The following is a 27,361-nucleotide window of genomic DNA, read 5'->3' on the forward strand; positions in this document are numbered from 1 at the left end:
GTCTCCTGGTGTCGTTTTAGGGAGCGGAAGCCGCAAAACCCGTTTCGCAATGTTTACCTTTGCTGCTTATAACTCTGCCTCTGCCTCTCATCTTATGATAAATTTGCAATTCCTGCTATCTCTCTCTGTGTATGTATTAAGCTTTGCAACTATGTTCGTTAATCTTGAAAATGCTTAGGCCCTCTTGGCTTTGGCACATGTTTGCTTTGCACTCTTATAAAATTTGTATAAAAAAATACAGCATTCACCGCATAAGTGCATAGATGTGTTTTGAGTGCAGATGTTAACATTGTAACTTCATTTAAAAGAACATTTGTATGTGTTTATTAATTCCTTTTTAGAGCTAGAGGGCGAAAGGTCTAAAGAAGAACAATTATTAACTATTTTCGGTAATGTTCATTAAAAATTTAACCCCAAAACAAAGAAATCTTACAAAAAAATTATAAAATTTACTTTAATCACTGAAACGCATTAAATGTATTGAATTTCGGAACTTTACATCCATAACTTTATGGTTAAATATACATGAACTTCGCTCCGTTGTTCAGGAAATAACTAATAGTTTAGTTCTAACTTTCCGTCTTTATGTCTTATTGCAGGGTTCATAAGTAAATTAGATGAGAGTACCAGCAAAAAAATTCTTTCGGCCGTTCAAAAACTTTTGCAGTCATTTCTAATAGAGGAAAAGTATTTCAGAGCATAGCAGGCACTTTATATATCTTTTCATTAACACAATGTCATGCACGGATTTAATGAAAACAGTCTACGACTAAATACTCAATTGTTAAAATATTTCTCACTCTTTACATATAATACGTCATGTAATAATGTTAGTCACGAACATGTATACACATGAACTGGGCTGTGTATTTGTAGGATTTGAAAAAATTAGAAAAGCCGTAATATTTAACAAATTCTTGATTAATTTCCTTTACCACGTTATTAATAAGGCTTAAGTAGAAAGTAGAGTAGAAAATAAGTTAAATTCATTTGCTTAAAAAATTATTTCTCTGACAAGTCACGTCGCCTTTTCAGCCTTGGCAATACATCAAACGCGACCAAACGTGCAAACGCCGCTTTGTTACGTTTAAATTCGCTGAATTTAATAACGATAGCAAAGGTACAGAGTTTTTATGACGATTTCGCCTTCATTTAAATCTTTTGGCGTATTTCTAATAAATGTTTAGTTTAATTTAGATTAGATATAACTAAATAACATAATGAGCAGAGAAGAAATTTTTCTAAAAAAAAGGTAATAAAACCTCAGAAACGCTTGATGTTTCTGTTAACGATAACAGTAGCAACCCTGTTAGTTAGCCGCCATTTGACTGCTCGCTCTTTGATCCTAACTATTTGGAAAGGCAAAAATTCTGTTAATGGCTTTTTTATATGGCGTCAGAATGTGACAAACGAACAACATGTTGTGTTTTTAAGAAAATATGTGTAAAAACATGTATACATGTAAATATGGTAAGCGTTAAAGTGTAGAAAAAGGCAAAATTAGATAGCATATATAATTTGTTTTCTTTTTATCATTTATTTCATGTTACGGACATCTAAATGTTATATTGGACAAATGCTTCAATAAATTTAATTGAAAATTTTTTCGAAAAAATTTTTATAATTAAAAAAAGTTGTGTTCAAGGATTAACTTATCTTTATATAACATTGTATTTGTATTCGTTTATACACATATTTAATATATTTTATGGAATTCCACAGATTTCGCAAGAATTATTGTACAAGACGCCTTTTATTTCAAATATGTCTTAGGTTTATCCTCCATAATTTTTTTAATTTTATAATAATGTGATTGCAAACAAGCTAATTATAATAGAAAATGAAGAAAAATATTAAAAATTTAAATCGGCATGCTGTTGGGCCAAGAATTCCGATTATTTGTACAATAAAAGCCTTAACCTAAAGTTCAGTATGTGGCATTTATGTTCGCTGCACTCGTCATCCGTGGTAAAAAAATCTTTCATTACCTCCACAAATTTAACGAGCGTTGGTTTCCTAACACCTAATTTACATATATTTTTTCTACAATATTCTGCTACGTACATTTTGCAGTGGCGCTGGTTTATTTCAGAAGCTTTGTCTTTGGGTTCTGTAAATATGGCGTTTCTGTGATGGCTTTTCATGTTGCTTTATGTTGTATAAAAGTATTAGACGGGCTACCTATACTAAAGGCTCGCTTGTTTGTAAAAAGCACATTCTTGATTTGAAAGGAGAAAAAATTCACATGCTCTGCCGTTATCGGCGTCTCATTAAATGTGTAAGGAACACTTTTTCTCTTTAGATTTTCATCCTAGAACTGCCAGTTTTGATGCTATACAAAACATTTATAATACGTCAAAAGATTTAATTGAAGAAGAAATTTTCATACCCTCTTTGTATCTTTCTTAGATTTGCTATTACCGTTATTAAGTTCAGCGAATCTAAGCTTAACAAATCGGGGTTTGCACGTTTGGTCGTTTGTTGTATTGCCAAGGCCGAAAAAGGTGATACGCCTCTGTTGGTCAGAAAAATAATTTTTTAAGCGAATGATTTTAGCTTATTTTCTTTTTCTACTCACACTTAACCAATAACGTGGTAAAGAAAATTAATCCAGAATTTCGTTAAATACTAGGACTTTTTCTAAATTCATAAATCCTGTTTGTATGTGTACATATTAGTGTACTCGTATCTCTCATTCTTATCATGCTACGTAACTATTGCGCTAGCATAACCATTTAAATCCAAGGATTTTCAAAACAATTATCACATACTCTACGTAACAACAGTTGTACGTTATAGATAAATCTTTGCATAGTCATGCAAACATGCATGCATGCATGTATCTTTGCTACGTATGTAATTTGTAAATACAGTTGCGTGTGTTTGCCTTAAAATCCATTATGGGATTAATCACCATAAACTCATGCGAAAAAAAGGAAAAGAAAATTAGAGTGAAAAAGAAAACCACAAAGAAAAATAAACAGACCACACAAGACCCATAAGCCCATATAACTGAGTGCATGAATGAATGAACGAATAAATGATTCCAGTTATATATGTATTCACTTATTCATGTTTAGATTTGCAAATAAAATCAGAATTCATATTCCACTGAAAGAATGTTTAAGAATTTCGCGATCTAACTTGATAATTAAGTTCGTTTGATTAATCAAACATTTAATGTTCAATACACGTGCAGAGCAGCATGTACGTATTTTTCTGAATATATTTTTGCAATCTTCTTTCGAGATCGGTTATTTGAGACATTAAAAGTCTGTCCGTCTTTATGACAAGGCCACGTTTACAAACACATGAACATGATAAACGGCTGGACGCAACCGACCCACAAGAATCGTTCGCAGTGAAATAGAGTCTTGTTATGACTTCATTTCCTGCCAACAAGCAATGAGCATTGCCGTGCCACATAAAGCAACACAAATGTTAGTATGCTCGCTTGTGGCCTATTTTAGGGTAAAGGAGGATCCCTCTCCCTGTTTGTCTTTATAACAAGCTACTATATTGCCATTGAAAATACATTAGTCAAATGCGATAAAAGCTTTAACAAATTATTTAACATGTTTCTATAAAACTCTTCATAAAGGAATATTACGCGATTGATGTTGCGTTCGACGTGGTTGTTTTTTTTTTAAACATAACAGGTGATATTATGGTATTAATCTTGAGCTACGTATTTGTAACTGCAATATTTCGATTATTTCTCAAAGATTTGATTTCATTTGTACCGTCCATTTTTGGGAACTCAAAGAAAAGAAGGAAATGTTAACGCGAAGAGTTTTTTTACTAAAACAATTTCAAAGAAAAATTCAAGCAAACTAACTGCTGAACTGAAGCACATAAAGGAGCATTTAAAGGAGCATTTTTCGGGAGTTTTAAAGTATTATTGTAACTTTAAAAAAGTATATAGCACTTTTGCCTTCGTATAGAATACTTTCTGTCATTCATTGAAACGTTTGTCGAATTTAAATGCAATACGATCAACAAAATCAACTCTAGGTGTCATAGTATAATACGTTGAAGAACCTGTAGCTCGGACGTTGGCTTATTGGTGATTCCATAGCTCGATATTGCCACAGAATCAAGTTGCTCTTGCAAAAATGAATGGGTTCGCACTACGTTTTGCTTGTTGTCATCATGTTTTAATTTTAAGTTGTGTTTCTTTTTCTCCTAACTTTTTCATATAATTTGTTGAACCAACTTTTGAATCATTATGTTCATGCACCTCTTAAGAGAAATCACCATTAGCTGCTTTGCTATTGTTGTTCTTTTTTTAAATTGTTGTAAATTTTCTTCTTTCAAACACAATTTTTAGCAAAAGTTTTCCTGCACATTAATCATTACAGTTTATATAAAGTATGTGGCCCAGTACGTTATTGTAGCGTAACGCAAAACTAATGTACATTTTATTACCAAAAGTCAAATAATCACTTTTTTCTTCATATTATTCTTCTTTTCATTGGAAACGAACAATTTGAGTTAATAGTGAGGAAAAGGTAGAGAAGAGTTAAACGCCAACGTAAACAAAACAGAGACTTTCTTAAACATTTAACAGATACGTCAATGTTGTGCAATTATTTTTAAAGTAAAAGAAGTTTCCCACCCGCAGAAGAAATCGTTGTATCTCACTCAGTGTTTCTCTTTACATCTGCACTGTTTTGCCATCACAAATTAAAACTTTTCCTCCCTGTGCTTTTAATTCAAATAAATCATTTCGTACGCCTTTTACTCTTACCACGAGCAATTCCTGAGATCTATAACATTTGTTGGTCAAAAAAGCCAGGAAATTGATGTTTCTATAAGATTACATCGTTATTGTATAATATGTATACCTAAGAAAAGCGTATTCAACTTTTCCCTCTAGATATTTATATTTCATTTAGTTGTTTCGGCCAAAGTCAGTACGCGTAATTGCAGAAATTCCGGCTTGTTTGTAAATTTGTTAAGGACCTTCGGTGAATATATCGCCTATGTGCGGTAAGGGTATACAGCGCTATTGGTACGGCTTCAGAAGATGCGACCCTGGTATATCTAAGACGATACCGAAGACGATCTATTGGCCAAAACAGGAGCACTACGAACAGAATGCATGAGTACAAATGCCAATTGTGCTCGAAAAACGAGGATCGGCACCAAATATAGAATATTGTTCCCTGCATCCGTATTGGTTACCTACTAATGGTTAATGGGTTAATGGATTTCTTTTGCAATACTAGTTAAACGACAGGGCTGCTTTAACGCTTCTTCAAGAAAATCTTCTGAAACAGAAAAGTATGATGCACTTCCTCCCTAAAAAACCCATTAAACCTTTTGCATTTGAACTCAAATGTTTTGATATGTCACTTTGAATGGACGCAACTTTTTATATTTTACTTCAAATTAACAATCAATACTAATAAAATAATGTTTGTAAATTTGCAAGTTTGATGCCTAAATTAACCCTGTTTCTATTTCTAATGTATTTTGACACGATGGGCGTTGTTGACTTACAATTAGAAAGAAATTCCCGTATCTGGAATAAGAAGGACCAAACTGAGCCAATATATCGATGTGCGGCACCCTAATTGCAGTAGCACGTTCTTTACGAGCCGTCAACTGAACCAAGGCGTATGTAGAACTGTAAAGTCTGCATAATGTTTCCGAGAACTGAAACCACCTCTGCCTTCTTGGTTTTTGTTTGTTGCTTAAAAAAAAAACTAGTCGGACGATAAATATTTCCAGACACACTGTACAAAGATCGAAATAATCCGCCCAATATTATAGAGTACGAAAAACTAGTTTTATAACTAGTTTGTTTAATATTTTTGAAGATAAAGGTAATGGTTGTAATAGATTCATGCGTAGCCGAATATAATTTCTCTTTTGCTTTATTTTCGAGAATTTTGTTTTTACTTACTTTGTATATGGTTTGTGTAAAATTTTTTTTTTTAAACTATAGCTTGTTTGGGTAAACGAAAAGATATAAATTATAAACATCTTCCTGTCCAAGATACGGGACATCTTTTTCACTGTGAGCCTATGTGGCTTATCGTGATTTGTTATAAGAGCACATGGTCCAATTAGAGCTTAAACACAACAAACTAATGACCTGCTTATTAAAATTTTTGGCGATCGGTTCCCTATTGCTTAAACTATTGATGGAAGAAACGTAATTCGCAGAAGGCCCTACACGGACGACCAAAGTGCTAGATTACCGTTATTTCAAGTACCATAAGTAATTAAACAGCATTCCCAGTACTTTTTTTGACAGAGTATTTGTACGAAAGGAACTGCTGCCATATATTCCCTTTTGAGTTTTGCAACACGTGCATTTCACTACACGATACAACAAAAGATGTTCTTTATGTACTTACGTATGTGCGAAAGCGATATTATGTACATTGTAGTAATTTCACAGAGTTACATAAACACAAACACGTGCGCGAGAAAAAGAATTATACGAGCGCGCTAGTGTGAAAGAAATAAGAAAAAGAATAAAAAGTACAAAAACAAACTTCAAGAATACAACATAAAACGCAGCACAAGAGCCATGTTTAGTTTTACAAAGATGTGAACGGTACTTGCACTGCCATTGTAAGCATCTATCTAAGTTTGTATCTGTGTAGGCTTACAAGTTGACGTTATGTGTTGGTATATTGCAAACTTTATAAAAAAAGCGGGAAATTGCAAAAGTTTTGTCACAACGCACGCACACTAACACATACATGACTTATTCATCATAAATTTTACTATTGTCATATCCAAGACAAGGCAGAGTTTTGATATACTTCCACTCTGCAAGACGAACGACACTAAGTCTAAGAACCTAATTTTTGTCTAAAGGATATATATATATATATATGTTTTCAGAATGTGCAATACTTTCTTATGAATTAAATTTTTTTTATTTTTCAAAATTCTATTCTACTCAACTTTGTGTTTTTTCGTTCTTGTGGTTATAAGATTTCTTTTTTTAATAAAACGCTAGCTGGCAGGCATTAAATTACCAGAAAACATACCGGAAATGAGAATGTCTTCGTATATTCTCTGGGTGTGTCTGTTTACTATATTCTCCCATACGAACTTTAACGGTATGAAAATACAAACGGCATAATGGCAAAACAGGAAATGAGCTGCAACTAACGCCACTAAAATGACAAACAATCATAAATTTTTTTTTTCCCTTTAGCATGCTTTGCTTTCATCCTTTTGCACTCCATTCGCAGAATGTTTTGTCTTTTACACACACAATTTACGTTCTTCATGCAACAAAATATAAATAATAAAAAATTCTTTTTGTTTTGAGTCGGATTTTGAATACCCATCAAATTAAAAAAAAAATTCAAAATTGTAGCTTTTTCTAATTGTCTTCCTTCGATTTTCAGACCGCCTCAGCTCGAAAGTTAAAAATATATATAAATGGGAAATTGTAGCTGCAATACTAAGGATTACTATTTTTAAGACTAAGTGTGGGCAAATGAGTGAGGAAGTTGACGGCCTTTCTTTAAAAAGTTTAAATATTCATTCGAACCAATTGTGTGCATTTGTCATCGTCTCACTAAGCCCTTTTTATTGTTGTTACCTTCAGAAGGTCACCAGTTAATTAAGTGTTATTTACAACGACTTGCGGGCTAGTTGATTATAGAAGTCCCTGTATTGGTGTCAGGCGGTCTCTACCAGCTTTTAAGCTTAATCATATACGAAAGCCCCAATCCGAGCACAATGGTGACTTTTAATCTAACAACCGATTGCTGAACACTATACGCGATTAATATAATGATTTAGTTATTCACTCGCATACTGAACAATAAACCAATTAAAGATTTGAGAAAAGTTTTTCCCAACGCTAATTGATTAGTGATAGGCTAACACGACATGGCAAGAACACAGAATTAATAAGTTGTGGAAGACCACAAAATCAAAGATTCAAACATACATATCTTAAATTTCCTGCCCAGGAGTCTAAAGTAAATAACTGGTAACATTTTACGTTTCCTTAAGAGCGATGAGTAAAATAACAAGTTTTATGCTTCGAAGGTGAGTTATAAAAGCGTTCCCATTCGTAGAGTGGCATAAACTTGTTTTGGATAATATCTCCAATTTTTTGGAATTGAAAAGATGTTAGATGCGATTTTCGGGACCTGTTCGTGCAATGTTTTCTCATAGTTGCCGCCGTATTTATATGTAACTGCTGTTTGTATTAGACTCATTTCTCTGCTTACTGAACCGATTGCAATGTTGTCGCTCCTTCGAACCCAAGTCTATATAACAGGAAACTAAAATCTCAGAAATTCATTACGCTGTGATGACAATTTTCATTGTTTAACACCCCGACCTTAAAATTATGAGATAAATATAAATAAGTATAGCGTCAATTGCAAAACAATGAAGTAAATCTATTACCGATATAAAGCGTTAGCACAAAATTCTGTAAATAATACATGACGCAAATATAAACGCGAAGCATATTTTGTGGTCTGCTCGTCCATCTCCACCCCCTTTCGTGCTACAAAATGCGGCTGGTGCCAGCATTCAATATTCATTGTACGCTGGTGTATTAAATATTTCAGTTCGTTTAGGTGCTCATGTATTTTATTATTTGTTATTATTATTATTATTATTATTATTATTGTTGGCTATTGCTGCTGCATTTATTGTTATTCTTGTTATTGTTTTTATATCTATATTTTTACTCATTTAATATCACAACCTTCCACTCTAGTTGGCATTTCAATTTAAGTTTCATAACAAATTCAATTTCTCCGCTTTCATATTACCCGCTATAAAGAGAGCGACCGCAGGATCCTATTTGAGGGGTCAAACAAGATACCTAGATAAACATATTGTGAGAAGAGAAACGAAAAGCAGAACAAAGCGAGCAAAGGAGCAAGTGGTAGAAAATATGGTAAATAGGAAGTGGATATAAGCTCTATAATGAACAATAACGCAAATTGTAGTCTATGCGTACGTTGATGGGTTTAATGAATAAAAACAATTAAAACGATTAATCCCATCAATATAGAAAGAAACTATGCAATTGACCTTTTATGTATTCATAAATTTTATTAAAAATGGTAAACGTGTCTTGCCGGACTTACTAAGTGAAAGGGGAAAGAAAGGAGTAAGAAAAAAGAAAAAGAAAAAGAGATAGGACAGGCGGAAGGTTAAGAGATTTTCTATTTACACTAAGCCTCTCATAAAATTTTGATTTAGTGTGGAACGAATGGTCCGTTAAAGTATTTTCATCATTATTAGCATATTAATATTATTAACGTCACTATAAGTTTATTTTATGTTCAACTATTGATGTGCTTCGTGCGTAAGTATGTAGAAATAACAATCCAAAGCACATTTAAGTGATCTGATAGTAAGCGTACTGTCAGGTGTTGTAAAGAATAAAAATCCCTAGCCTGTAGAGGGATTTTTCTGCCCAATAAATTTGCTGAGGTTAGCTTCCCGGATTACCCAGGCATTCAGTCTTTAACAGTACGCTGAATTCACTTACTTAGACCAATCAAACATTAACTTCATGTAAAACTATCGTAATCTTTATTAACTTAGTTTGATTAAAAGTTAGGAAAGTTCTATCATATGCTGTCTTAACTAGAACGGTTAACTTTCCTATACAAGAAATGTGGATATCGTTGACCTTACACTGTTCATTTCTAGACCGTTCGTCCTACAGTCAAACAGTACCCGCGCCTAGGCTCGCTACTCTGTATCTGTTCTCACCAGAATAACTTCTTTGCCCTCTATATTTAACCGCTGGTTCCTCTCGATTCTTCACAACATGGCTTATCAGCACGGCGGTTACCAGCAAACAGAAAGAGAAAATGCTTTCGTTATTTCTTCTAGAACTCTCCGTCAAGACCGGCGTTGCCAATTTACTAGCCATCACACTCGACAACAGCTGACCTGGTTTCGAATATGATAACTTTTTCAGTCTAATCGTATGAAATTCTATACTCAGGTACTTCCTGACGACTTCATCTACTCTAGTATACGATAACTAAATATAGATAAGATATATATAATGATATCCTGATGCTAATGCAATATACATATGCTATATATATATATATATATAAATATAAAATGCTATAATATATATATAAAATGCTATAATATAAAATGCTATAATATACATATTATTATTATTATTTTAATTTTAGACTAATGAAATGAATTCTTAGACTAAAAAAAAGACATTGAGCATTAGCAACACAGGCTATCGGCTCTATATAATATACATAAAATGCTAAAGTATATATACCAGCAGAAGAGGAAAAAGAACAGATGTGCGTCAAAAATATCCTTCGGACTTTGATCGTCCCAGCGTTGATATGAGTTCGTAGTCGTTGTTATAAGATCGGTGCGATTTATTCGCAGTCGTGCAAAAAGTTTTAAACTTATTATATAATAAGTTTATAATAAGTATTATTTATTCGCAGCGAATAAATCGCACCGATCGAAAAAGAGTTATGCGAACAAATTCCTAAGAGCTTTAGTTAGTTTGCTTATGAACACTTCTAGGACGGTTGCACCAAAGAAATTGCACGTATTTGTCACTTATATAAGTAATCGAAGGGACACCTGGTCCCTGAGCTGTTACGAAGTTAAATATCTAGCAGATAAAAGACTTATTTCACGCCAAAGAATTAAGCGCATGATCACTGCAGCCTCATTCAATTGCTCCCAGATGTTGATGGTCTAGCGCTCGCTTGCACATAACACCTATTTTGTAATACGAGTTTTTTTTCCTTCACAAGTCCATTTCATCGTTTTGCTGAAAACAAGAATCCAACCATGCATTGAAAAAAGTATTGGAGGGTTTGCGCGAGTGAATGTCAAATTTTTGCGACGGGAGAAGGGGGACTGGAATGATAGGAAAAAAAGAAAAAAAAGAATGTGGATATTGTGAGCATGCGTTACCAAATTTATAATGTTTGAAGCTAAAAAAAATTTCGAAATTATGAACAGATTTATGATAAGGAAAAGAAAAGGCACCTTTGGACATCATTGAATTTTCTAAATGTATATTGAAGATTAAACACTTTTTGAGAGCATTCAAAATTTGTCTTATATATTTTTTTTTTGACCCAACCATTTCATGAATAAATTCGCGAGCTTAAGCAAACCGAGTAAACGTTAAATAAATAGGAAAGGAATAAAAGATGGTGGTCCTTGATGCGGTCGGATATAGAATTTTCTAGAGTGACATTTGTTCAACAGAAAATTAAAGCACCACGAAAAAGCAAAAATATGACGATGTCTATGGAAATATTAAATGTTAATAATTATTTTTCGAATATTATTGTGAAACTTTCTGTAGTCATGAAAGATGATTATTACAAAGAAACAATGATGTCATCGGGAAGATCCAAAAAATTTCCTTATTAATTACGTTACTATAATTGAAAACAATATAAAAGCATAGGGGAAAAGAACCAAGAAGAGGAAAAAATTGAGAAGAGTGTGAGAAAGATCGGTTGCCATTTTATTTTTCGAGGTTTTTAAAAGACAATTTTAGAAGAAAATTTGTCAATTTTAAAAATCTTTAATGGAAAATTTCCCTTGCGTATTATGCATATATCGACTGAAAGATTTCATTTTCTTTCGGGATTCTCAGCTAAAGAGAAACCTGCCGAAAAGAAAAGAAGAAGAACGTTTAACTTGCTGTAAAACAAAAAAATAGAGTTCGTTGTGTTTTCATATTATCGGTTTTCTCGGAATTATTCCATGGACAATAGCAAAAGAAAATAAAAATTGGCAAAAATTCAATGCAGATAATTTCGACATTATTTAATTTAAAAATATAAAAATAAAGTCAAAAACAAAAGAAAAGGATGTTTTTGAATATCTTGTATAATAACCAAAAACCTGAAAATTTCCCTACAGAAAAGTATAAAACGAAAATGATCAGAAATTGATTTTACGGGGAAAAGACCAAACAAACAAAAAGTGGTGACAAGTATCCGAAAAACTTCTTATACACGTTTTGTTGCAAAACCTTAAAGCAAACGTATACCACATATAATCTTTTTTTTTATGAATTCAGCTAATATTTTTAATAAATGCGTTAAGCAAATTTAAAATTCAGAATACTTTTTTTTAAATTCATTAAACACTTCAGCAATCTTCATCCAAAAGCCGGTATTTTTGTGTTCTTTTTATTGATCTCTGCGTGAAAGCCTTTATACGCAGTTGAGCATAATTGGGGAGGGTGCAATAATATGGTCTCCTTACATCGTTGTATACAGCGAACACAATCAATCCAACTACGCAACAACAACACCTATCAAAAGAACAATTAGTGACATTCGGTTGGAGTCATTTGCGCATTCATTTTGCGTCCTTTAGGATTTATTTAAAATCTTGTTTGGTGGAAATAACGCCGTATAATCGAAGAAGGTTTACGTTTGATGAGTTGTGCTGCTAAATAGATGATTATTGATTTGTAGGTTTCCTTTGTTTTACGTGAATCATGGTTTGACGCTTTTTAGGGTCTAAGCTGCTTCTAAATGAATATAATACGAACATATGCGGCCACATCTCCCCTATTCCAGAAATCTCAAAACTAGTTTCATTCCAACCAATTGATTTCCCGAGAAAGTAAATTTCTGAGAAAAGGAAAAACTAGGTGTAAATTCAAGGATTCGTTCAACGCCGCACTCTCTCTGCCCTAGCGAAGATCAACATTAAACCAAAACTAGCAAAAACGCTGACAAAGCATTCCCCGCAATAAACCCTTTCTCATGCGAGAACTTAACAATCCTGTCAATTAGTGGTTGCATTCTTTTTTTTCAAGAAGAAAAGAAACAAAGTTGCTAAGCTAAAAGCTCGTGTTACAAGTTGTACTAAAGGTGGCATTTGATAGTCGTTGCAAATCTCTTTCTTTGCGCCTGCCAAAGCAAGACTCACACTAGACTGTACAGAAAGCAAGATTATATATCAAATATATATATATATATATTTTAAATCAGTGAACTATACCCATGTATGTATAGTTTGGGATAAAAAACTGATGGAGAGATTTGAAACTAATATAATGGTAGCGAAACGTAAGTCGAATGTGAAATAAGCGAGATCTGGATATTAACTCCACATGGCAAAAGCTCTATTTCCAGCGAATATTCATACTCTTTGCGGCAAGTTTTTATTTTCTATGTTCATTAGTACAGCGAACTTTCCTTGCATTGCGCAATGATCATCATTGCTTAGTTCGCTCGTAAATTACAGAAATACTTTACTCACAATTAACAAAATGTTTAACAATTGGAGGGAAATCGGCTTTAGGAAAAGTCTCGTGAATTTTGTAATATGTCTTTTTTACGAATATATATGCTAAATGCGTTATGATATTAAAATCTTATTAATCACAAGAAATTTTGGTGATATCCATACATAATGAATATGATGCGTGCGGGTTTATTTTCTTCAAAATACAACCCTTTAGAATGTCTTGCTGTTAATCTCAATTACAACAAAGTAACGTCGAACAAATTATTGATAGCCATGGGAGATTGGTAGACGTGATGAGAAATGTCAAATTAGGAACAAGTGGAAAAAAGGTTTTGGGCTTTGTGGTGACTTCATGCACATCAAGTTAAAGAGGAAGAATAAATAGTTTGAAGTGGAAATTGAATTAACGCGCAAATTCGATAGTGCAAAATTTGAAAGGAACGCGAACGCGAAAGAGTTTGACAGCAGGAGATGGTTCTTTGATATAGCTTTTAGGTTTTTATTTTTTGCTTCTCCTCCGTAAAGGTGGTGAAGGAAGAGAAAAAGGAGGAAATTTTGAAGAAGGAGAAAAGACTAATGAAAGGGCATAGGCTTAGAGTGAGTCCATTCGGTAGGTTAGAATTCTTCCGTTCGTTAAAGGGTAAGTACGCGCGGTTCTTTTAGACATAATTCCTGAGGAATGTCCGAGAGCCAAAATATAAAACCCCCCACATCTCGGGAAGTAACTAGCTCATCAAAGGCACGTATGCAGGTCTCGTCAGCCTCTTATCCTATGGCACTTTCAAGCAGCCCTAAAATCATTGCAACTCACAGTTTTTGGACAGACGAATGGGTAAAGGCACACAATGTTATTAGACAGCAAAGTGGCACCCAACCCCCCGTGGGGTCGCAACATTGTTGACAAACTGCAAAAAATTTATTATTTGTGTCGCAAGCAGAAGAAGAAGAATTTGGAAAAACGTAACAAAGTAGTTTGCACAATCACCTGAAGTTCATTCACTCTTTCATTCGTTCATTCGTTGACCCTTTCATTCATTCATTCATTCATTCGTTGACTCTTTCATTCATTCATTCATTCATAGACCCTTTCATTCATTCCGTCATTCATTCACTCTTTCATTCATGCACTCATTCATTCAAGTTTTCATTCATTCACCGACGTATTCATTCGTTAATTCATTCATTTATTCATTCATTCGTTTGATCATTCACTCAAACATTCCCTCGTCCATTCATTCTTTCGTTCATTCATTCATCTCTTCGTTCATTCATTTCTTCGTCCATTCAATCTTTCACGCATTTATACTTTGCTTATTCATTCATTCACTCATTCATTTATTCATTCACGCAATGGTTTAATTATTTATTCATACATTCATTCGTCCTTTCATCCTTTTTACATTCATTCATTCATTCAATCAATTATTCATTCAATCATTCACTCATCTACTATCTAACAAAATTGTAATTTCTTTCTGCTTGATGGAAGGCGAATGAAATTATATAAAAAAGTATAGTATTCAAACGGAACACAGATCCGCTAAAACAACTCTCAATTTACACTGCCATGAACTTTTAGTGATCCGATTGCAAATAAAGCAAATAATACACCGAACGTATAAATTAAAGAAGTTTTAGTTCCTAAATATCAACTTTACGCGCTCAAGAACGCAGCTAGCCCAACCAAAGAGTCATCTTGCAAATTCGGCTATCGAAACTAAATGTATTATTACCAAAAATAAAAAAATTAAACGTTAGCAACAATTTCAGGGTAAAATTTACAAATAAATTTAGCCGAATTCTGGATTTGAATTTATTATAAACATAGCTTGAGAATTTCTGTTTCGAATTCAAGAGAGTCTGTAGTATGAGATTAAGAGGACTTGTTAGATCATAAAAAATTTCATTGTCATTTATTTATTTAATTCTTCATTTATTTACAAAAGAAATTAATTAACAGCCGGGTTCAGCTAACTTTTAGAAGTAAACCCTATACAAATTATTATTTAAAACTAATACAAATTATATAAGAAGAGGAAAAGAGAAAAAATAATAAGTCATGTACAAATAAATAGGAGAGAAAAGAAAAGAAACAAAAGCATGCACACAGCCAACACAGCGGTTGTGAGCAACCGGTATTAATCCCAGTTGCGAGTGAATCGCCAAGTCATTGCAAACGTGCAAAAGTTTGGCAACTGATAACAGTAAACAACACCAATTAATTTTTGAATCATACTGAGATGTTAAGATTGCAAGTTGGTTTAAATACCACATAAGCAAACCGCGCGTATTAAGGACAGTTGTTTTGGCAGATAGGTTTCGGTAAACTACTCTGAATGGATTGAACCGCTCACAATTATTTGTGCACTGATTAAGCTAATTGAAGATAAAATTCCTAGAGAAGCGATTAGGGAAATTAAAGTTTATCTCATCAAATAATGTGAGCGAATAGATAATACCATTTATTAAGCAAATTATGACGGAAACATCCGATATTGTTGGGTCGGTCGGTTACAAACAAGCCGGCTAGTCTTTCTGTTTTAAGCTACGCTGAAGTGGCAAGGGTATCTCCGCTCAGAGCCACCACTCTAATCATGCGCCATCGCCTAAACATAATGAAGAGAAAAATAAATCATCCTCTCCCTCTGGCTGTTCGAATGTGATCGCTGGTCACCAGACTGGGCAAGTCGCACAGAAAAGCAATATTTGTGTCAAGACTGGCACCTGAAACATCAGTGGATAACATAAAAAATTATCTGGCGGCGAAAGTGCCATCGGTCAACTTAAAGCGCGTTAGTATTTTAAAAATGGCTCCTTCTCAATCTAGGGCAATCTCCTCTTTTAAAATACTAGTTCCGACTGAAAACAGTGATATGTTGTTAAACAAACCACTGTGGCCAGTAGGACCCTTAAATAAGGAATTCATCTCTCGAGATCGTCCCTGTAGTACCAAAACAATATTCTTGTCACCTTCAAAAAACTAAATGTTTCTTCAGGCCCATTATCTCTCATTTATCAAATGTTAGGAGCCTAAATTGTTTGGCCTTCACTGAAACTTGGCTAAAACTTTTTCACAATTCTTTCCAAGTCTTTAGAAATGATCGAGTGAATCGCATTGGTGGTGGTGTATTAATTGCCATATCTGCGTCAGTCCCGCCCAATTCAATAGAATTTCCCACTGCTCCGTTCTTGCGAAAATAAAGAGCTATTTATAACCTGCTCCTATATTCTCCCAAATTCTGATATCTCCATTTATAAGAAACAGGCTGCCCTCATTTGTGAAGTGGCCAAGTGGTCTAGATCCACTGATTTGGTCATTGCATTGGGTGATTTCAACTTGCCTCAAATCACTTGGTGTAACAAAGATAATTGTGGCTGTTTGATTCCTACTTCAACGTCTGAAAGTGCTGTTGTGTTCTTTAATGAATTGTTTGATCATAATTTGGTTCAATATAATCGTACCCCTAATTGTAATGGTGGACTGCTTGATCTCTGCTTTGCCAATTTTCCCGAGATTAACGTAAATCGTTGTCCACCTTTTAGTTTACCTGAGGATCCTTATCATCCATCAATGTGCATTTCCTTTCATCATATGAATGATGGTTCGTTGAACTGCCTTAATGTGCCAAATCAAACTGTTTTATATAAATATTATGATTTTCATAAAATCAATATTGTATTGCTAAAACATGGGCTTTCACATATGAGGCTTGATTTCTCAACCGGAAGTATTGAAAGCTTAATGTCATCGTTCTACTATACATTAAATCTAGCTATTGCTGCATCTGTTCCGATCAAGCAGTGTCGACCTCGAAGCAGGTGTCCCCCGTGGTTTAATAAGACAATTAAATATCACAACAATAGAAAAAACTCGCTATTCAAAAAATATTCGAAAAGTGGCTCTGCGCTCGACTATTCCGCTTACTCGGTGGCGAGGCATAGATTTAACTCCCTCAACTATCATTATTACTGCAGATACCTTCAGTTCATTAAATCCTCTCTGTTTGCTAATCCTAAATACTTTTTTAAATTTGTTAACTCTAAAAGAAAAATTTCCAAATATCCCTCTCATGTTTCTTTTAATGGCTCTGATTCCTCGGATGATGAAATCCCAAACCTGTTTGCTGAGTATTTCCGACGAAACTTTTCGATTGCTAATTTTGACTTATCAGCAAACTACCCATATCCTATAACTAACTCTGTCTCTATTCCTAATTTGGTAATTTCGGAAGATGACGTTTTTAAAGGGTTGAGTTCTCTAAAATACAGTTGTGCGCCTGGACCTGACGGAATTCCATCATGTGTACTTAAATCTTGCTCTGTCGAGTTATATGGTGATCTCAATGATTTTTAACCTGTCCTTGAATTTAGTTGTTTTCCCTTCATGTTGGAAGAGTAGTTTCCTTCTTCCTATCCACAAGAGTGGAAGTAGACAATTTGTTGAGAACTACAGAGGCATAGCCAAGTTGAGTGTCTTGCCCAAGTTGTTCGAACGAATTGTGACTCAGCATTTGGCCTGTGCCATTAATTCGTATATTTCTCCGCACCAGCACGGCTTTCGGAAAGGGCGATCTACAGGCATCAACTTGTTAGAGTTTACCTGTCATGTTTTCAAGGCTTTTTCCAATGGCTCTCGCACAGATGTTATATATACTGATTTAAGCAAAGCATTTGATATGGTTAACCATAACTTACTTAGCTTTCAACTCCAAGCCTCTGGCTTCCCCTTCTATTTAGTGAATTGGATAAGCTCCTATCTGCACAATAGATCCTTCAGGGTTTTGTTTAACTTCATCACCTCGGATGAATTCCCCGTTGTGTCTGGCGTATCTCAAGGAAGTCACTTAGGTCCCATTTTATTTAGTTTATACATTAATGATCGATGGTTAATTCCAGCCAGACCTTAATGTATGCTGATGACGTGAAACTGTTCTCTTCCTTCTCTGTTGAATCGCAACCACATCAGCTTCAAGGTGACTTGGATAATTTTGTTGCATGGTGCTCTGTGAATCTTCTGAAACTAAATCTGAGTAAATGTAAAAAGCTTTCTTTCTCAAGAGGAAAGTCATTCATTACGCAGTATTTCATAGATTCGCATAAGTTGGAGGACGTCGATTCGATCACAGATTTAGGCGTTCTATTTGACCATAGGTTACGTTTTAACTTGCATATTGAGCTCTCATTAAGCAAAGCTAGGTCCGTGCTTGGTTTTATAAAGAGGTGGGCCAAAGAGCTTGATGATCCTTACATTACGAAAAGGCTTTACATGTGTTTGGTTAGACCTTTACTTGAGTATACCTCTGTTGTGTGGTCTTCTTCATATAGGTGCTACGTAGATTCAATTGAATCTGTTCACAAGCAATTCTTGCTGTTTGTCCTTAGGAATTTGGGCTGGGACCCGATTGCTTTTCTTCCCCACTATGAAAATAGGTTGTTTCTGCTGTCCCTGCCGTCTCTTGAGAAACGTAGGTTTTGTTCTTGGCGTTTCCTTCGTAATAAAATTAATAAATGGTGCAATTGTCTCGCTTGCATTACTTCGTGAGATAGGATTTAAAGTCCCTAACCGCTTCTCTAAGCACTTTATCTTGATAAAGCTTAGTCAATGCAAATATAATTACGAACTGTTTAGCCCGCTCGGAGTTGTTTGCAAGAACCTAAATGACGTCTGTCACTTATTCTCATTAACGGACTCCATTAGTCCATTAAAGCAACATTGCTTAGTACGCGCGATTTACCTATGTCGTACTTAAACTAGCTTTTAACCTTAGAAAGTCGTTACGATTCGAAAATGAATTGTTGTTAACTATTATCGGTTTCCAAGCTTATGCATGTTTGCGATGGCTTAGGGGTCATTTGCAATTTGGTCCTGTACCGGTTGTAAGTGTGGTTCTATGCTAGTTGTGTACATGCTTTTTTTCGTTTTTTTCCTTCTTCTTTGTTTTATTGTACTTATACTAAGTTTTAATATTAATTAATAAAAGTTTTGCTTTAAGTGTCAATTGAACTCGACTGTTATTTGTTTAGTTGAGTTTCATGTATAAGTAGATTTAAAATAAATAAATAAATAAATAAATAAAACACCAAGAATAAATTCACTTTTCTCATGCGATGGTAGGTCTAAGAGAAACAATCTATTTTTATTAGGAGGCAGAGAGACAAGCTGGTCCCAACCCAAATTCCTAAGGGCAAACAGCTAGAATTGGTTTTGAATGGATTCAATTGAGTCTACATAAGAACAATGGGAAGGAGACCACACAACCGAGGCATACTCAAAACTTAATTGAACTAAGCATATCTATATGCTTTTTGTAACGTAAGCATACTTAACTTCTTAATGAAACCAACCGCCGAACTAGCTTCACCTAAAGACAGCTCGATGTGCAAACTAAAACGTAATCCTTGGCCGACTAGAACCACTACATCTTTGAACGAATCTACATTTTCCAACTTGTGTGAATCGACGAAATGCTTAGTGTTAAATAACTTCCTCCTTGAGAAAGAAAGCTACTTCCATTTTTTAACATTCCATTTTGTTTAACGAGCATAAAGTAACCAAGTTACTTAAGTCAATTTGAAAGTGATAAGTTTGCGATTCCAAGAAGACAATTAAAACAGTGTAACATCGTCAGCGGAATATAATCAGCGTCAGCGAACATTAATTTATACAACAAATAAAAAACCGACGTCACGGGAAATTCATCCGAGATGATGACGTTAAACCTTGATCTGTTATGAAGAGAGTTATTATTGAAGATCGTTGTGTTATGGTTAACTGGTACGGTAATAATTAATACTAGTTGTCGCAATGATTAATATAAAAAAAAAATATATAAATATATAATATGAAATATAATTTTCGTTTTCTTTTCTTGAGAGAAAAGTAGCCTTATCCCCATTATCATCCCCATTAAAAATCATGGCCGAAAGAGTCTACGGCTTAAGATATCCCCACTCGCTAAGTAGATTTCGTCCATCCGTTCTTCCTTACAAGGGCAAAGCGTGTGTAATTTTTTTACTTGTTACCGTCTGTGGAGTATCCTTGGGACCAAAATTTGAAACCCCCCATATCTCCCGAACTGGCTAGGTCAGCAATGAAAGTTGCGTCAGTCTCTTACAGTCTTTAATCCTTTTAAAGTGGCATTTAAGTGTACTCCTAAAGACAGTAAAGCTCGAAATTCTACGTTTATACAAATGGGACATACAGATGCATCTTGCGTATCTTTCTTTTGATTCCATGAGTTATATTTTAGATTATTATTATAAAAGATTATTTAGCGTGAGCTCTTACACCATCAGTTGGAAGTTGAAATACGCAAGCAAATGCTTTAATATGCATATACAACATATCTATATTTTGTTTTGTGTCACTTAACGTCGTGTTAAAATGAATATGCGGCAGAGTGAGTCTTCTTACGCAAGGTTTAGTATGTAGCAGCACGTTTTCAGAGCCTACCGGGTTGTTTTGATGTTGGCCTGTTACTAAAATGTCATTTACAAGCACTAGAAAACGTTTGCTATGTTCATCATTGAAATGAACGCTACCACCGTCAACTCGGCAGAATTACTATAGCGTACTATATTGCACAACAAGTGTTAGTTACCCTATGAAATGTTTATCGTAACCGTCCTCAACATTTTGCATCTGCGTCAGACGCAGTCAGTTCATTTTGTACGTCTTTGATATACGTTGTATGCTTCTATAGATAGTAATTATACAAGGCAGAGATTATTCTGCCACATATATGCATTAAAATGAACCAGAAACAACTGTGAAAACTAATCTCTTGACAAACAGCCTTGAGATGTCAAGCAGTCAGTCAGAGATTTGGTTCATATGGTAATCGTAATATGTGGAAGACGGAGGGATAGTTGAAAAATATTATGTGACAAATTAATATCGTATGCCCTTGGGTAAGTTCTAATGATGTATATGTTTATTAGAGATAAAAGAGAAAGTCATAGAGAAGTTTATCTGCACAAAAACGCTATAACGATTGCATGAAGCCTTCGTCGAATACAACTCTTTAATGCTTTAAGCACCTGTTTTTTTATGTAACTCTGCAGCAAGCCAATGCTTTATTAAATACGGCTTCTCTGAGTGTTGTGCACCAAAAATAACAGATAAGACTGATGTTTGCATATAACACTACTCTTACAGAGAACATTAAGTTAACGACTTTATATTTTCGTCTTTTAAATAATTGTCTAATACTTGTTCACAGAAGTACCTGGAATAAGCTCACCCTGTTTTTTAGTTGATGACGCATGATCCATTTACACGGAAGTGCTATAAGCAATTTCGAAGGTTAGTACTGCTGGATCGTGACGAATAGGCAATAAGAAATGGGTTGTACTGGTCAAAAGAAGGAATATTACAGAAATAAAAGATACCGAAAAGCTTGTAAAGAGGGTAGGGAGCGTAAAAGCAAATTTGTACAAGGTTCTCTCACTAGCGCTATTTAGCCTTCCGCGTTCCACATTCACCTAATCTAATGTAAGAGATGAACATTATTGTCTACGAAGCTTGCAAGCTAACGAACAAGAGCGATAGTTAAAACCGCCTCATCAACTTCTGTTAGTAAGACTATCATCGACAGGTATACGCCAACCATAATCCGTAAAAACGGACAACGACGAGCATGAAAGCGTTAGCTGTCTAAAAACGTTTGAATGAAATTATGTTCAAATATCTTGCACTTTTATTGCAGACGTAAAAATAAAACATATGTTACGTACCAATTACTTAATATATATTTTAAACAACATTGACACTAATTATTGGTGAAACCCATTGCTCAGACGTTTAGTATTAACGTTTCATTTTCTCTTATTTCCTTGTTTTTTTAAAGCTTACAAATTTATTTAAAGGCGATGCTAACGATATAGGTACAAAATATCATCTTTGCCAATATTTTACTCTTGTGATGTAAGAATTCTTCGTCAAAAAAAGGATACAGTAGTCTAAGAACGATATAAATAATTAGATCCGTAAAGCGCTTTAGCTATTAAAGTAATTAAATTCTTTTCCTTTTTGAATAACTTTCTCATACAAAACCCACTAAGCACGGTACTTAATATTAGGGATCAACTAGACTGCATGTGCGAATATCCCTGCATCAGCTTATCAACATTCACCGTTAATTGTGTGTCGAAAGGAAACGGAAATGTGAAAATTAAAAAAAAAAAAAGAAGAAAGATTCATATAAAACTTGTTGAGCTGTTGCAAATGTCTATTTTCTCTTTCTTCTTCTGATATACATAGAAGTCCTTCGGGTTGTTAACTACAACAACGAAGGGTCAGCGAAATATCAAAAAATGTAGTAATGAGTGAAGAAACGCTTAATTGAGTTTTATGTAATGGGAGTTTAATTAAAACAATTTATGGTTCATTCAGAATTCGGCTGTGTTCAGGATATGCGTAAAATTAATCAATTTGAATATATTATTGAAATCACTCTTTTCAATTTGATAATACTACAAAAGCAAAATTTTTAAATTGTTATACCGTACACAAATTATAGTACAAGAGTATAAAAAGCAAAGTGCGGATGTATGCAACACCCAGAAGGATTTGAAATAGACGCTTGGACCGATTCAGAATCGCTTTATGAATCGGCATAAACTCATTTGCCCGTCTATCCATCTTTTTTGTTTTCTTCTTTTCAACCTGCAAGTCGCACATATTTTGATTAAAGATGATACGTTCATATGTTTCGGCCCAACGACGAACGCTATTGAAAACGGTTGATGTCGGATCGCTTTTTTGACCACTTCCTATACAACATTTCGCCGTGTTGTAGATTATGCAATGATGATGATGGATCGTTTGCCACTACAGAATTCTTACTAACTTTTCGTAGATATATTTGTTCTTGGTTATTTCCAAGGGCTTTTATTTCATTCGATCTTTGATGATATTTGCGTCTTACGCGGTCGATATAACAATCGCCTGTATTGTTAGAGATGCCGTGCCACTTAAACAATGACGTGGTAGAGTTAGTCTCTACAATTTGAAAAGTCTGGTGTTATCGCCAATTTGTTCATTTTTTTTCGCTTCCTTTATCTAGTCCTTGTATATGTGAAGCCCGCCGTTCTCGTCTAGAAACGTTCAACAGTAATGAGAGTTGCCTACTTGGCCGAAAGCCTGGAAAAACACTGACTTAAGAAAAAAACGCCCGCGGCTTTGAATATAGAAACTGAATATTTTTCAAAAGATTCTTAAAGAGTCTTAAAGATTCATTTTTGTTCAACTTTTGTTTTACAGAGCAATCAATAGACTCCGTATTTGAATTTAAAAGCCCATTAAAGACGAAGATGAAGGTAAAGTCATTGGCTATTGTGCACAATCATTTTGGAACTGAAAAAAAGTCGCTTTCCCGTTGAGAACACGCAACGTATTTTAAATAAGTGCTTCATTACTTATTGATGTGATGATTATATAACAGCTTAATAAAAAGGATGTTCCGTACATACAAAAACTCACAAGGTTAATAACCTATAATTTATACGATACAATAAAAAAAACCAAGAAAAAAAAAAGGGAAACAGAAATATAATAGTAATAATCATTTTATCATTATCTCCCTCTCTTTATGTACATATATTGTATGTATATGTATACGTACGTGTATTATATAGATATTCATTACACATTTATTACATTATATCATTTCGAGCGTTTACGTTTATTACACATTCACGGTTATTACGGTTAGTCGCACCAAACAGATGATGGCGATATCAAAAGGCTCTACTGTTACTAAATGAGCTCTCGATAGTTGCTCTCCCGCTTTTATTTTCAAAACCCTTAAAATTTCGTAATTGAAAACACTGCTAGATTAATTATTGATGGAAGATTTCTAATACGGATCAAGCTTGTCTCGCTATTAACCAAAAAGATCGATGTTAGCCGTTCTTTATTCTCAATTAAGAGGGATGGCCAATGTAAGTTAAAATATTTCTTTTTTAGAATATATGGCAAAAGTCCTCTGCTTGAAAGAAACCCCTCCCTTGAACTAAACAGTCCCAGAGGGTTGCCAAGCCAAGTGTATCCCTACAGATAAAGATCTCACATGTTGATTGGTAACCCCCAAAGATATCTTTAGCATACCTTGGAACGTATTTCCAAACAAAGGTACGTTAGTGTAGCTTAATCGAAGTGCTTTGAATGGATATAATGACGAGATCGATTTGAACAATAAAAAGCAACGCAACGCCAACCATTGCATACCCTACACCACTTCATTTTATACAGTTATTCACTCGTTTTGGCAATAATACACCAAAAAGTGCGCATTATCTTCACGCAAAGCCATAATTTTCATGAAAGTTCGGATATTGAAAGATTAGGCTTTCAATCCATGTACGAATTTGCGTTTCGTAATAGCGCCTTATAATGGATCTTCTTAGCCGAACTATCACTCAAAGCTTTCCAGAAAGCCCCTTTCCAAGAAATTTATAAATAAAGACTTGGATCTTCGTATTTTTTGTATAATTATTTATTTATTGTTAATGAATTTCGACAGATAATTGTGATTATAGATTTATAAGTTAAGGACGAAATTCAGCGTGGTGACTCGCGACCCCGACTTTTACGTGGTATCACTTTATGAAAGTTGACTTTCCGGGACCTGTGTTCACTGAAATTCTGTAAAACAGACTTTTATGTTACGGTAGCCAACCTTATTAGCCAATAGGGCCAGTTATTTGTTGCTACATGTCTCCTTACTCGATTTTCTTATTGCAGGTTACGCTAAGCTTCCATGCTCTATCCGTAAAGTTGGGTAATCCTATCTGTTGTTCAGCGAAAGCGGCTACATTAAGGCTAGCGTCCCCTATCCAGTCCAATTAAAATAATTTTTGGACTAACACTTGACGCTTTGCCTGCCGTAATGCAATTGAGAAGCCGATCGTTACAATCATTACAAAGTTGCCATGCTCGTGCCTGTTACAAGCTGGCACGCATATTACATTGTAATATGTATCTAATATGGAGTACGTGTATGTATATTGACTCATATAAGCTTGTTTATTGTTTATCGCTACAATTTCGTTTATGTGCCATGTAAGTGTACGAGCGAGAGCATGTTTTGGTGAGAAAAATGAGCGTGTATACATAGGCAAATAGTAGCCAGTACAATACCTCAGGGGTAGTGTGGAAAATTGAACACAATTGCTGAATAAATTGGAAAAATACATGTAGCAAAACTAGGCAAAGTAATTATAATAATATTTTTCTTTAAATAAATATTGTTTTCTTTACAACAAAATATTTTCAAGAGATAGTAGAAAAATAGAAAAAATGATAAATTTCGAAGAATAAGTAGGAAAAATACAGCAGAAACTAGAAAAAATAATAATAATTACTATTATTATTACAAATATTAATTTTTTGTTAGTAAATCGATAGAAATGATAGAAATTAGACAGACTAATTATAATAAAAATTTTTTGCCAAGAAATAGGTTGGTTTAAACAAATTTTCCATGAAAATACCAAAAGTAAAAACGGCCAAGCATAGAAAAATCAAAAGTCGAATATTTTGCGTGTGTGCTTCCATATAATTGCTTACAACCGTACACAAGTATATCTGCTTTGGCCCGAATAAGCTCACGCAGAGATCTATTAAATATGCACACAGATCTTGATATTGTGTAGTTGTACGTACATTTGTCATATCAATTTCAGTAAATGCTCTCATTTCAGTTGCTTTACTCTCTGTTACTAGCGGTTTTTACTAGTGGTTAATGATTTTGCATCGCAAATGTTGCTAGCGAAATGGGCTATCTTGTATATATAAGAAGACAAGAAATTCCGCAAGCAACATTTGCGCAGCAAAATTATTAAATAAAAGCCCAAGGTAAGCCTACACTATGAACATATGTTTACGATAGTATGCGTACTCAATAGACCTGTAGGTGAGTGTATTCGCACTAAGCTAGGTAAACGCATGTGTGGTTGCGCTTTTTTTTGTTTGCTTAAACAATTATTTGTATGCAACCAGAACACTTATGTGCGGTTGCGCATGCAGCGGATTAAGCTATGTATGTATATGTAAGAAAGCAAAACGCTTGTTTATAGCCTATATATGTTACTATTAATTTTTTTTGCACAAACGCTAATATGAATTAATTTTCGTCATAAAATATCAAAAATGAAGCTTATTTCCGAAGGGCTTACTACTACTGAGATATCTCGACACCATTTTCAACATTTCGTCCTTGGTCAAAACACGCCAGTGTCCAAAATTTCATCAAAATACCTCGACAATTGCAAACTGTAGCTTTAACAAAATTTTACATGGATGGTCACCAGACGGACAGGCAGGTTTAGATCGATTCGGGAAATGATTCTGAACCGATCGATGCGAAAAAGATAGGACTATCTTAAGACCTTCTGCGTGTTGCATACATCCGCGCTAACTAACCCTATAACATAAGCGTGGATATAAGTAATGGATATTGAGCATAAAAAAAGCTAATTACTAAGTAAGATGCATTTTTTGGACTATTATAAGGAATTTTTTCTTAGAGCATACTTTACTAAAAATCGTTGACGTCGAATGTGATAGCGGTCGCTACAACTGAAAGAATCCGTTCGCAAATATTTGGTTGAGTCAACCGATTTATGCTGCCAAAAAATTCAGAAAACCTAAAAAAACAAAGCGCGTGCTTTGAGTACTGAAGAGTTTAGCCTGACGTAAGTTACAACCTGAACTTAAGTTTTACTTTTTACTATTCCTTAAGAGGAATCTGTCGAACGATTGGGTAACGTTGCTTCTCGTGATATCAAGCTCGTGCGGCACTCACCCGCACTGAGTTTTAAATTAAACTAGTCTAATTTGACAAGCGAATAGGTCGCAGATCAGAGTTCATCAAATCAGATCATCAAGTAATAATTTATTTCTAATAATTCATTTTTTATATACAAATATAATATGTCCACTTTCTTAATTACTTCGAGCGCCATTAAGCGTTCTTCCTTCATTCGCATTATATGCATAAACTTTCCACGTTAATCTGATATTTTGAAAGCTGTTTTACATATACAATTAAATTGATAAATGTTGCTTTAAACTTTGCTTGCAAGAAGCCGGCAAGAAACTGAAAAGGTTTCATTTGCACGT

Source organism: Glossina fuscipes, unplaced genomic scaffold (genome assembly GCF_014805625.2).
Source record: "Glossina fuscipes isolate IAEA_lab_2018 unplaced genomic scaffold, Yale_Gfus_2 213, whole genome shotgun sequence".
Lineage (NCBI taxonomy): Eukaryota > Metazoa > Arthropoda > Insecta > Diptera > Glossinidae > Glossina > Glossina fuscipes.